Here is a 12086-nt window from a genome sequence, read left to right on the forward strand (position 1 = left end):
ATGAACATAGACCGAAGTAACAGACTCACAGAAATACAGTGTTAGGAAGCTGTAAGTTATTATTTCAAATAAGACAAGAAAAAATTCCTAGGAAGAATATGCTGTCGCTAAACAGAATTCTGTGCATTCACCACAATTAACAAAAGCTTTTCCAGATACCTTTAGGTTGGTGGGTTTAGTGCTTTGGGGTTTTTTGCCTTCCCAGCAACAAAACTGCTTCATATAACCTTTGCTTGTAGGGGAGCAATACACAATGGATCCAGCTGTCACTGTAATGGCACACACAACGCCTGTAGTTTCTGTATTCCACAGAGGGTAATTTATAAGCACAGCCCTTGTTGCAGAAGTGAATCTCTACTGCTTCCTTCTTTTTGATACTACAGTGCTGGAAATACTTAAATCTATTATTTCCAGCAGCTGTTTTCAACACTGTCTGTGTAAACAAGGACTGTAAAAAGGCATAGTCCTGAGGGTATCACAATTAGATAAACCACCTTAGCTTTACACATCCACCCCTGCACCTAAAGCAGCAATTTTGCCTCTGGGAGTGAGACACTAACTGTGATGTGTGCAAATAAAGTCCACAAGGAAAAGAAGCCATACAAAGGTGTCAGTAGTCTTCCTGGGGATGATTTACATCCTGATACCAGACATCCTAGAAAGAAGATGCTTATTTCTCACATATTCGTGCCAGTTAGATTACGCTTTGGGAGATGGGGGCTTCTCCCTTTCCTTCTGCGATGAATGCGATGAAATTGTATCACCCACACCTCTTACCATTTCAAACATGAACTTAGCATCTTGTTTCACCAAAATCCCTGAAAATGTGGTTACAGGATCCCCATTAAAATTAAATCACTCCTCTACCAGATGCTGTGTTCCTGAGCAGGGCTGTGGTCCAAAATTACAGTACGGAGAGATCATCACTGTCTGGATTGCAAATAGCAACAGTTGCTACTCTATTTCTCGTGGCCAACTCCGTTTCACTTGGATGCACCTTGTGCTGGCATTCTTGCCTTAAAAAAGCTGACAGACATGCAAAGCCAATGAATTATATGCACCAGCACAGTATCAAATTGCAAAAAAATGCCTGTGGTTTTGGATAGCAACACGGGCATCAACACAGAACAAGCTGTAACCTAAGCAATCATATATAGCTTTAGCTTCCCTTTACTAGCTTTGCTCAAACAACAGTACAGCTCCACTCACACTATTCCACCAGTCCTAAAGTGAACAAAAAACAAATCCCAAAGACAACTCCCTGCACCAAACTTAAATTAGTTCTCTCCCTGCAGTGTATTCCAGACCCTACAACTCAACAACTTCTCATTTCTCATTTAAGAATTTAACATCAAAGCTCTGAAAAGTAAGGAAGAGGTAATGCCTTGTACCTGGATGTCCCCACCCAAAAATGCCATACAAATAATAGAATCTCCACATTAGTGTCTGAAAAGGCACTACAAACTTGCCGTTAGTTTGCCTTTCTTGCTTCAGCTTAAATTTGATCCATCGCATTGGAGAAGAGTAAAGTTCAGGCTCTGCAAGTTATACAAGTCATTCCAATCTGCTCCATTTTTTTCTCTTTTTAAACCATTGTTGTTATTATTACTGTTATTGTTATTTTCTTAGCTAGACTTTCCTCAGCTCTTCACACTGAGTTCCATGTCCAGGTCACTATTTTGAAAATCACTTTCTAGGATGCATGTTTTTGTAAAGCGTATCTTGAGAAGCGTATCAGGAAAGGGAGTTTAATTTGCAAGAAAGCAGCTCTGTCAGAGGTTGGGAATGCAGCTGCCTGGCCAAAATCTTCCACTGCAGCAGGAATGGCTCAGAGAAAACCTCCCAGCTGCCAGGAACACTGCATGCTGCCCCTCACCACTGTGATCCAGCCACAGCCTTTGCACTCAGCTTCTGGTCCAAACCTGAAGTCTCTTTATCCCTGTTTCTGTTTCTTGCGCACAGTCTACATCCTCCGTTTTCAGAATCATTGGCTTCGCAGAATTCTCAGTCTACAAATGAATCCAGCAGAGCTGACTGGGTGAGAAAATAGAAGATTACGACCTCAACAGATTTCAGCTGGACTGAAACCCTCTTCATTTGGGGCACGCAACACCAGGTGGGTGCTGCCAGCATTAGAGATGTCTGATGTGGTCTGGTTTAAACCCAGGTAGGCAATAATGTGATTAAAACACCTGGAAGATGATGAGGCAGCTAAGAAACCAGGAATTCAACCTGAAATAACTGACCTCACTTGAAGGTGTCTATTGCACCAAGCATCATCTTTGGGGGGACAAGAAAACCTAGGAAATCTAGCTACTTTTAAAGGATATTTCTGAAGAAATTAAAAGGCTTCTTATAGTACAGGTAAGGTTTATCCTAAAAGTTCATGTGCTAAATTGGGAAAAATAGAAATGGTGATGCAGAAATTAAGACTGAATTGGCAACACCGATTTTATGTACCATGTTTCTCAACCCGCTGTGTTTTCTGCTGAACAAGGAAACAAATTGAATTAAAAGAGAAAGAGGACTGTTTCCAGTGTCTCCAACATCCACAAGAATACTAACAGCTTTTCAGTTCCTTTCTTTGGTTTTTAAACCATGCAAGGCCAAGATGAATTATATTAGTGAATCATGAAGTAAGTCATCATCTATCTCCTCTCCCCACAGCAGCCTCACCACACGGTCCACACGCTAATGGTTTAATTACAGAGCCTCAGGAAATGAGAAAGGCAATAAGGCAGACGATCACAGCAGGAACACATTAATAGTCTTTTTATCTTAGAGAATAAATTTGTTTATCTGCTATTTCAAAGGTCCAATGTGGCAATTAACTCTTCTGTTTGCAAACTGACACTGCTGCTTTGTGCTGCAGCTATAATTACCATCCGCATGGCACCGGAGCAGCTCTGAATGCTGGAGTCAGCCAGTTTCTGAGAAAATCCCTCTTTCAGGCCCCTTGCTTCACCAAGAACAAACTTACTAGGTCATGGGGTATCTTCTAGCTTTCCACAAGCTAAGCTTTCTGAACCTAAGAGACACTGGAAGGGATATCTTACAGAATCACTGTCTGCTACACCACTGCTACTGAAACAGGTCACACTCGGAACTCCAAGGTGAGAAGGATGAAACAAGCTGAAGATAATATTTCTCTGCTGCAGTGCCTAAAGCCTCTTCTGGGATCAAAGCAGCAACCACAGCGGGGGTTAATGCCCATCATTTACCTTTGGAATGGAAGGCCAAGAAAAAGGCAAGGGAATGTTCATGGGCTTAAAATATTTTCTACAAATCATTGATTTGGTTGAGAGAGATAAATGCCCGTATTATTACTTTTCTTTATTTGAATTTTGAATTTCTGAAAATTTTGAATAATAAGCTTCTCCTTAAGAAACAATATTTAGATCTGTTTTCTACCTTTGTACGCAAATAGAGCAAGTAATTACACGTCATAAATTGAGAGAAATAAAAGTACACTGTGTGAACAGCTCTGCAGCAGTACCCATGTGAAGCAGCTGATTTAGTACCCACTGCCATGCCCACCTAGAGACACAGCTTGCATTTTAAAAGCTTAGTCTTCCCTTACAGTTATACAGTGAGCCAAGCCGAGCTGCTTCACACCGTCCAAAGTTTCTCTAAGCAGGAGTAATTCACATATTCTCTGGAGCTCAAGCAACTTAAAAAATTCTTTTTAGCTGCTTAGCTGTTTAAGTTTGGTGGACTTTTTGATACCTTTAACTACAAACATTTTATACCTCACTGACCCAAAGGTAAGGAAATGCACAGTTTTAAAAGAAATTTCTTCACACCAAATAATCTAACTTTTTTTAGTATCATGTAAGAGCCAAATACTTTAACTTATTGGTCCTTGTACAGGACAAGTACATAGTAGGAGCAGTACAGGGGAATAAAAGGAAAAAGCAGGAGCACAATAAATGAAAGAATTATACTTTCAGATGTGCTGTACCAACAGTAACAGACCAATCTCCACAAAACATTTGGATTTTATCATACCCTTACTTAAACAGGCAACCTCATTTTTTGGCATTTTTATTTCCACAGTCCATCCCACTTGTTCCTTAATTAACATTTTATATACCATCCACCATCTGCTTTACAGCTAGCACAAAAATAACATATACTTTCAACCTTTCAAAGCTATGAGCTCAAATTCATCCCTAGTTTTTTAGCAAACACTGTAGCAACACTTGAAAGACCACTATTGAAATAGTACCCATATATTTCATAATATGCATTACATTGCACTCCTATTGTCATTTTGGACATCCAAATTTTTTGCCTTAGAATCCAATTTTCATTTCTGAAGCTGAAATTCAAAAAGCACAGGTCAAATATACATCTTATTTTACAATTATAACCAGAGTGTGGAGCACAGCTGAGAGCTAATGCAAAGTTAAAATCTTCCAGGGTATTTCCAACTGGAAGCAGCATTCTCTGTCTTCTCACTCCTTCCTAAACATACACAAACACATTTCCACTTCAAGCCTTCATTTCTGGACTTACACTTCCAGGCTCCTTTAAAACTAACCAAGTAAACAGACAGTAGGAAGCCTACAAAGTGAAGAAAAAAAATCCACAAAAGCAAGGAAACTTAGCCAAGATCAGCCCCCTCATTCCATTCCCATCTACTCAGCCACATAAATATTTTTGCAGGCACAAAGAATGACTAGAAGTGCTTCTCAACCACTCCAAACTCGCATCAATTATGACACTGAATCTGCAGTCCAAGCCTGATCTGTTCTCATCCCAGTCAGTGCTGCTCCTCAGCATGTCACAAATTTGGTGGATTAGAAATTATCTGCAGTTCAACATCTGGGGATGCCAAATACACAAAATTCCTTCTAATAAGCTCTTGGAACAGAGAGACAGAGTGCAAAGCACTCAAGAGGCAAGAGCTGAAATTACTCTCTTACCCCTCACTGCATTTAAAGTCAAGTCTCTGGATTGCCCGGCTCCGCCTCTGTTAGCACCCAGAGTCATCCTGCAGGGCACGCTGCCAGCAGCCATGCCACGCATTGGTCACTGTGGGGTGCTCCAGAGAACTGGCTAACTGCAGCTTGCCCTTCAGATAAACACCAGCAGACAGAATTAACTTGGGCTTTATCCTGGGATTAGCTGGTACACAGTCTGTGCTAGGAAGGGGGGTGAAGGGACACACGGACTTTTTTGAAAAAACAAACAAACAAACAAACAATTCCTAATCAGAAATGAAACCCAATTATGATGAAAGTTGAGTATGGAACTGGAAAAACCGACCTTCCCAGATTTGTGCAACACAGCCTGCTTTGTCGTTAACATCTGCCATTCCCATACTGCTACCACAGCAGGCAATGCTGAGGGCACAAAACCTCTTTAACTTCTACATATGAAATAAAATTGGATTTCTTCTCACGAAGAGAGGCTTCACATGAGCCTCAACAATTCTCCCTGTGGCAGCATTATTCTAGCCCAAGCACACATTCCTACTAAATGCCAGCACTCAGAGATAACAGCTAGCAAGAAAAGCACTGTCTTCACTTTTGTTCTCCTTAACTGTTAGTAAAGGAACAGGCACGCATTTTCAAAAATCATTTTGGTCTAAACAGAACTTTGAAAGGGGTAACTTTGGGGGGAAAAATATAAAATAATTAATTTCTATGCCTTCTTCAAACTCTATTTGGATCAATATAAGCAGTAGTTTTATTGTGTCTGAATAAACAATTTATCCAGTACAAAAAACCTGAGGCTTTCAGAATTGACTCCCCAAGACCAAATTAACATTAAATACAGAGTCCCCTAAAAAACATGGGTCTGGAAAATATATCTGCACCATCTGTAGACTGGAATGACAACAATGGGAACATGTTCCTTACGGAGAGCAGGGTGGAGCAGGCATTCTTTATTTGCTGGAACGTGAATAACACCACAAAGTCACGTTTAATACAGGCTTCTTTCCTAGGTATACGCTGCAATCAGATCTATGGCCATAGTGCTTTTATAAGACAGACTTTCAGGGCTGTTATTATAAGAGATAAATGAAGGGAAATGGACACTTCCAGCCCATGAAGCAGTGCTTGCTTTTCAAAGCATTGTTTGCATTTTTCAAATCATTAAAAGGGAAGGAAACCAAGTAGAAGCTAAGAACAGCTCATTTGGAATTCAACCGGATTCTCTCCCCACTGTGGAATTTCAACCCTGTACTGGGAGAAAGGTTGGCTGGGGGAGGGAGTCAGGCTCAACAGCACCAGAGCAAGGCAAACGCTCCCTCACAGAAGCTGCTGGAAAGCCGCTCTCATCCTCAGCTGCTCTAACAGATCCAGGAGCTATAAATACCAGCTCTCCAGCTGGTGTTCTTGGAGAACAGCATGCCAGCAGGCTCTGCAGCAGGCAGGAGCCAGCCGAACCAGACTGTTCTCCCTAGCTGAAAAGTTGACCCAAAACCATTCCAAAACCTCCACTGTCAACAGATTACCTGGGAATGTCCTACTGCAAAGGCAGTGTGTCAGGTTTGTGAGTGTGGCTGGGTGAGTGCTCCAGCTGAATTCTGGGCTCACGTTTTCTGCCTCAAGGCAGGTAAAACAGTATCTCCCTTCACCTGCTGCTCTGACTTGACATCACCAAGAGCCAATGGCCTCTCCTAAGACCATTTTCAGCTTCAGACACACACCAGCAATACATTAAGAGAAGACCATGTAGCACTGGAATCTTGGGGAGCCAGGTCTTAAGGATTTCAGTACTTAAGTCAGTTTGGTCAGTTCTTAATACTGTATGTCTCTGGAAGAATTCGTGTAGTGAATGAAAATATCCAGTTCTTAAAGCAGTTCCTAATAACAATTTGCATTCTCTTCACTTCTACTTGCATACTAAAGATGGCAGTTAATTTAAACATTTGATAAAAAGAATCACCTCTAAAGGCCTAGCTCTGTGTCAGTGGGCACTAAGTCTGAAGGGGAAGCATTTCGCATGGAGAACTCACCACTGACAGAAACTGCTCTGCTGTAGTTTCATGCTAACTTCATAACATAATGTAGTGTAACTGCATTTAACATCAGCTGGAACACCCTAGTCATCCCACAGTCTCGTTCCAGACCCAGCATTTGCATCTCTAGCATTTAAAGATCATTAAATGTTCATCTTCCCCCAGCTCCCCAAAGTCATCTTCTGAATTTTTTTAACAGTGCAGAATTAACACTTCAAGCTATTTTTATTCAATCGTGAGAAAAGCTTTAGAAGGAAAATCAAGCACCTAAAAAATTCCACATTTTTACTTCTACTCCAAAAAAATATTCCAGGCTTGTAGCAAAACATATGAGCTGTCAATATTGCAGGGCATTCAGAGACAGTGACTAAGACAGACTTGTGGACACAGAAAACCCTAATGCTGCAGAACACAGAGAGCTCTAATGCTCATATTGGTAACAGGACAGTCATCAGAAGAGTTTGGGTAACCTCTGCTACTGTGACCTCTTTGACTTGTCCTTCAAACCTCAACCACAAGACCATTCAGGCACCCTCCACGTGACACAATTTATCTTCCCATACACAGCCTGTTGTGATAACACACCCACCATGAATGCAGTGCAGTATTATCATATTGGACAAGCATTCATTTTGCTTGCACCGCTTACGAGGATTTACAGACCAGAAAAATCAGGGTAGGGGTGAAGTGACATTCCTGCAATGCTGATTATTTTTCCAAGACAACCTCATCATGCAAGATACAAGTATAAAACACTAGAAACACTCGAAAGAAAAAAGAACAACAAACAAGAAAACCAAGCTGTCTGCTTTAAGAATCAATGCTTTTTGGAAGGCACAAGGCATCAGAAAGGGAATATGCTTATTTTCTGAGATATCTAAAATTATTATTTTCGTAAGACAGATTGAGAGTCAAGACTGAAGTCTATCTAAAATAATTAAGCCACTTTTCTATACTTTCATTGAAAGCATCTCATCAAGACAGAAAAACAGTACATTTAACTACAATGAACTTTTTTACTTGTTTTTTCTGTCTATGTAGCACATGTTATATAAATTCCCACCATTTTACTTTCTACATGTACTCAATCATAGTCAATAAAAACCAGTTTCTTGTAAGGCCTTTCTTCATCCATTATTTAGACCAAATATTATTTCCATGGTACAAGCTCTTTCCTGAAACTATCCAAACTACACTTACAGAAAAACAATGCAGAAATAAAACCAAACTCATTATTCTCCTGAAGGCATACACACACAACAGGGTTTCATTACCATTTAGGACATCTTTTGGTTAAGAAAACAGTTAAAAATTAATCAGAAAGAAAAAGATAAGCAAACCATGCTTCTTTTTTCCTCCCCCTTAGGATCAAGTTTCTTTGAAAGAGCTTACTACTTTTTAAGCTATATGACACTGAGAAAGGCTAAATTTAACAATATACCCTGTCAAAGTATATCAATAAATGAGATGGCTAAATTAATGATGAGGTTACCTTACTCTATGAACCTTTCAATAGTTTTGACTTCTGTATAATATTTCAAGTACCACTAATTTAGACAAACATGCAATAAACCGAAAGCTTTTTAAGTTCAGTCCTGCTTTCCCACCCCTTTTTAATTTGCTCCAGAACAATTGCATAAAGCAGCACACATCTTAAAAAAAAAAAAGTAAAGAAAAAACAAAAACAAAGCAGAAATTAAAATTAGATGCTTCTATATTAGGTTTTCTGGTTTGTTTTGGTTTTTTTAATTTAATCATTTAAGTCTAGATCTGAGGTTTATACACCTTAGGGAGAAAAAAAACTTAAACGAAACAACTATTAGAATATACTTTTTTTCCTACAACCTCTACAGATTAACTCCAGAATGTCTTACCAAGCTTTTCTGATGCCAAGGATGCCTGGATGAGAAGCTGACAGCTGTATGTCCACAGCAGCAGCTGGGACTATTGCTGCTGGCAGATGGGACCACTTCACCAGGCCTATTTTTATTAAACATCCAATACCTTCAGCCAACATGACTGAAACACAGAGACTACTGCCGAGTTAAAATCTCAACAGGTAATTTTCAGTCCTCACCTGAGGATCCAGTTGTACTCAGTCCTTCCAAGATAACCTGGACTGTGCAGGTGCCCCTTTCCACTGGTATCGTTTATGGCAAACCAGAACATACAATAATCACAGATGAACTATAGTTGGAGAACTTTGGTTTAGTCTGTCACTCGCACACACAAGATGTTAAACCCTATTTTCATTCATCTAGTGCACAGTTAATTGCAACAGAAACATTCCAAGTAGGGTACTTCCTTATTTCCTTGTTTTGTTCATTTCATTTTTTACACTTATTTAGATTTTTAAAAGAATAAGCCTGCTGGGGTCTTTGCTAGTGATTAGTATCTAAATGCTGTCTTGTAGCTACTAGCTTGAACCTCTGCATCATTTTCTTTTGTTTTTATTTATGCATTATTTACTTACAGGCAGGATTATCAAATCACTTCCACCAAAAAAACCAAAGCAAAACAAAACAAACAAACAAACCAAAAAACCAAACCAAATCAACCCTCAAACAAACAAAAGCCAAACCAGAAAAAGCACAACATTCAGGGAGTCTTTAGGCACAGAACAGCTTCGTTTTTCAACTCAATAACCCAAGGCAGCAGCTGCCAACATTGTTTGTATTTGTTACGTTTGAAAAGCCCATACAAGAATGAGCACAAGAACTACTGACACACAAAACACTCTTAGATCTACAGGTCAGCTTTCATGTATTACACTGCAGAATCTTTTTCCCACTCACCACAAAAACAGCAATTAATTAACTGGACAGGAATAAATAATTAATACATTGTGGGCATGATGCATTAGTGTAAATATTTCTGAACAAAAATTGGAAAAAGCAGAAGTTAAAACATATTCAATCAAGATATGCTGAAAACCATTATTTATACTTTAACTATTAATTTTAAAAAGCCACTTGTGAGTTTGGCCACAATAAGCCACCTAATCACTAATTTAAAGAACATGCTCTTCAGAACAGAACTCCGAACAGAAACAGCATTTCGGTCTACTAAATTCACTTGCTTAGCACGTGCTTTTGAAAACAAAGCTTATGTTTCTTAGGATGCTTTCTAAGAGATAATTATTAAAAAAGATGGCCTTTTCTGAAATCAGTCCCATTCAGTTACTGTTTTGATGGAGTTTTTTCATTACTAATTTGATGATGACATTACCTCTCCTTTGGAAAGTAGTTTTGCATCCTTAAATAAAGGAATTTTACAGCTTCTAATTTGTCCTGTCTCTAAGAATTCCTCCATTACCTTCTCTTCTCCTACCCCCACTTCTCCTGTGTCCACTGAAGAACTTCTGGCAGTATCATTCAAATGGATCCCATCTGCAATTAGATATGATCCAAGCAGCACAGGCCTTCTGCCAAATTCCAGCCCCTTAATGCAGTCAGCACATGTGACTTCAGCTGAACTGCAGAATCTCAGTTTTGCAACGTGTATTTAAGACAAAGACTGACAATTTAAGTGCACGATGCTGTATTACTGCAGATCAATACCTTTCCAAGCATACAGGAAAAAAATAATAGTTTTGTCATCATGTAGAGCAGGCAAAAAAAAGAAAAAAAAAAGAAAAAAAAAAAAAAAGAGATAGGTTTCAAGTACTGATTTCAAAATTCCCACATTTTGCATCCTTCCAGCAGAAAAACAGAAGTCCCAATTACTCACAGTGTCCTTAACATTATGGGTTAAAGATCTTAGTACAAATTCTCTTTTTCTGAGATTAAGACATATATAGAACTGTATTCAGCTGCACTGTCATTTTTAAACAGTGAGAAATTATAAAGACAGAGACCTACTATGAATCTTGATTAAAGGTCTTGATCTTCTAGGAGGAAATTACATTAAAGCCAGATAGGATAACAAGTAAATTCTGTAGGAGTGCACAAGCAAATTATGTTGTTTTGCTTCTCAGGCAAAGGACTGTGTAATGAAATTGAGTATAAGCTTTCTAACCCAGAGGGACGTTTAGCTTTGCTGGCAAGCACCCTGTGAATGACAGGCAATCCCCAAAGCCATAAAGAGCCAAATTCACACAAAAACTGTTGAACAAAAGCAGAATGTCAGGCAAGAACCCTGGTGGCATTCTGACTTCAAGAATCTACTTTGTTATGTATGTCAAAAAACACTCCTTTTTTCAATATTCATCTAAAAGGATTTATAAATAAAGTACATCTGTCATATACTTAATTATTTGTATTTTTATACTGCTTTCCTTAACATAATCCTGAGCACTTTGCCTCAGTTTCACTGTAATGCAGTAGTCTCTGCCAATACATTTGCAAAACTTAGACTTGGACAAAGTTTAAATGCGGGACCCACAAAGGATCTGTAAAATAGCTTGGCCAATCAATACATACAGAATTAAAGTTCAAGTAACAGTCAAGATCACTTCTTAGCTGTCAGACTTCACACTGTCTCATCAATCCAGTATCACAACCGTCCATTAGGCTTGAATTCCAAGATAAGGGAACTTTAACTGTCTTGGAGGCTTAAAATAGTCACTACTCAAGAGAAACACCATCCTCTCCAGTTTGCCTTCTGTCAACTTGATCAGTGCGGAAATGAAAAAACAACCTTCTCAGAGGCAAGTTATCTAAGCCTTGATCTCTTCACTGGCACATTTGAAGGTGCGAAGCAGGAAATCCTTAGTCAAGAATTACTATTGAATTCCCTTTATTTTCAAATTGCTGCATCAGATATGAGTCTCAGATACACTAATTTCACTTTATGTGCTCAGCTTTTAGTCAGCAAATAATGAGGAGCTCAATAATGTAACTGTGGGGCTGCAAAAAACTGAGCATCATGAAAATAAAAGAATCTTTGGCAGAATGGCACTTATGTCCCCCAAACCTAACACGTAGCCTAAAAGCATACCAGCTGAAGAATTTCAGCTGGAAGTTATGTGTGTCAGAAAACTTTGTTAAGGAGATTCTTTGGAGAAAAGACTTCTGCTGGTTTTTTTCCCACCAAACAAAACAATGCCTTATTCATATCCTTTATTATACAATCCTCTTCTGTTCAAACTATTCCTCTGCCCATTGCTTTCTTG

At 39.1% G+C, this 12086-nt stretch overlaps 1 protein-coding gene across 23 annotated transcripts in view; it reads right to left on the reverse strand.

Annotated features, from left to right (window-relative positions):
* KIF1B (kinesin family member 1B) overlaps window positions 1–12086 on the reverse strand; it is a 78751-nt gene that overhangs the window by 59464 nt on the left and 7201 nt on the right. The gene's annotated exons all lie outside the window — the stretch shown is intronic.

This window comes from Corvus moneduloides, chromosome 22 (genome assembly GCF_009650955.1).
Source record: "Corvus moneduloides isolate bCorMon1 chromosome 22, bCorMon1.pri, whole genome shotgun sequence".
Lineage (NCBI taxonomy): Eukaryota > Metazoa > Chordata > Aves > Passeriformes > Corvidae > Corvus > Corvus moneduloides.